The 2,166-nt window shown below is 37.4% G+C and overlaps 1 non-coding gene across 1 annotated transcript; it reads right to left on the bottom strand.

The window, feature by feature from the left end:
* Positions 1-1,152: 1,152 nt before the first annotated feature.
* Trnav-cac (transfer RNA valine (anticodon CAC)) lies at positions 1,153-1,225 on the bottom strand. Its single transcript has one exon. It is a non-coding gene; the product is annotated as a tRNA-Val (tRNA).
* Between the last annotated feature and the right edge of the window lie 941 nt (positions 1,226-2,166).

Here is a 2,166-nt window from a genome sequence, read left to right on the forward strand (position 1 = left end):
TCATTGAAAAATAATTATTTATCATAGAATATATTCAGATGTTCTGATTGCTACAAAGTGAAAACTGACATTGCAACATTTAAAAAATTCTGTGTAACACTTCTTTAAGAAAAATAAGAAATCTAAAGAAGAACAAACTATGTCATGCACCTGTAGGTTTGTAGGAACATATTTTAGAGAAGAGGAAGGAAGAACAAAAGAAAAAAAGAGAAAGCAAGAAAGAAAGGGAGGGAGGGAGAAAAGAATCCACACATCCAGCATTTCTTGGATTTCTCACAGTTCTTGATTTTCTTCTAATTGACTCTTTGAGTCAAATCTCTGTCTTTTCCTGTCTGACCATGACTGAATTGGCATATACTATTATTACTTTCATGTTATTACAAAGGGATCTAATAATTAGAGAGGTGCAATAGTTTAACTTAATCAAAGGAGTAAACTCAGAGCTAGTCAGGAGGAACATGGAATCTGTCCAACATGTTTCCTTTTTTGGGGGTGAGTGTGGAGGGTGGGATTCTAAGGATTGAACTCAGTGGCAAATATGGTCACCAGAGTAAGAGCCAAGAGTCCCTTATTTGTGACTTATTATGTTCTTTTGATTATTGATCTATTTGTATATCGACTCAGATCACTTAATGGTTTGAATCATCACGGTTTAGTCTTTGTTCATCTCCACTGAAGTATGGGAGAAATAATTTATCTTGGGTAAGCATTTATGTTCATCTGTGAAATGGACAGAGGCATCAGTATCTCACGGTTGTGGATGACATAAAGTATCACAGGAGAGAAATATGATGTGACATACATGGGAGAAAATACCATACATTTTGTATTGTCTAATCTGTCAAAATGTCTATCAAGCTTTCTTTATACATAGCGTGTGAATTGTAAGAATTCCGATTACACTGCAACCTATAAGAACATGTCATGAGAAAACAATCTGTCACATTCTTTGTTGTCTCATGAAATAAATGCTTAAAAGTAGGTATCAGGACAAAAGATGAGATCATTATGATGTGCTTTGAGGCACTCCTCAGAGTTCTTTTAATGCCAATGCTGATGAATGCTTAGCATTTTTGGTTTTCTCTGTGAGAGGTGGCCACCCTTCCTGTGAGGGTTACCCCAAGTAAGTGAGCATTTAGGATTTTTTTTTTTTAACGGTACTGGGGATTGAACCCAGGGCCTTGTGCTTGTGAAGCAAACACTCTACCAACTGAGCTATATCCCCAGTCCTGAGGATTTTTTAAAATCCAAAGTCTCTTAAGTTGATAATATATTTTTGCTCCTTTCTTATAGGTCAGTTCCCCGGAAGCCTCTCAGAGATTAGTATGAAAATTTTTTTAGGGAGTGCTTTCTCACTTACCCAGAAATTTAACCAAGGATTAAGCAGGAGAAGAAGTTGTGTTGTAATGCCGAATTAGAAAAACCCTAATCTATCATGCTGGAAGCTTGGGAGCAGAGGCAGCTCTGTGGGATTATCCTAAAGGTATAATTTGGGGTAAAGGAGCAATGACTCAATCCACTGTGTCCCATTACTGGATGTGGGATGATCTCAAGAAGGAAACCTGACTTCAGGAAGATGTCACACATTTAGGCAAGTTAGCTTACTTGGGCACAGAGCAATCTTCAAAGGGCACCAAGCTACAAGCCATCCTTAGCCACACTATCTTCACGTGATGAAATAGTGCCTCTCTGATAAGGGAAGGATCAGAGTTCCCACTGCATTTCCCGAATATTTTCAGATCTGTGTCACCAGAAGTTTGTTCTTGAATATACAAATGGCAGAGGTAAAGCTCTGTCTTAAACAAGGAATCGTGCATCAAGGTTTAATATTTGCAGACTCACCAGCGTCAGGGCTAGAAAAGTATTTACATCTTAGAATGTCAAAGAATTTCAGTTAGTTAATTATGCTACAGGTGGGCAGATGTATCTAGGAGTAGATATTTGCAGATGCAAATTGTGAATTTTGCATTTGTAAAGGTAAATAGCTAAAATGATTATTAAAGCACAGTGAAAAAATAAAATAATATATAAAATGCAAATGTGCAGTGATAAACACAAGGAAGCACTTTGCTTGTGATCTTTGACCTCTGCTAGTGGAATGTCTCTGTGCTTCCCTCCTTGCTCTGTTATTTGCCATAATGAGACTGTTTCAGAGTGCAGCCTCCA

The sequence above is a fragment of the Sciurus carolinensis genome, chromosome 16, assembly GCF_902686445.1.
Source record: "Sciurus carolinensis chromosome 16, mSciCar1.2, whole genome shotgun sequence".
Lineage (NCBI taxonomy): Eukaryota > Metazoa > Chordata > Mammalia > Rodentia > Sciuridae > Sciurus > Sciurus carolinensis.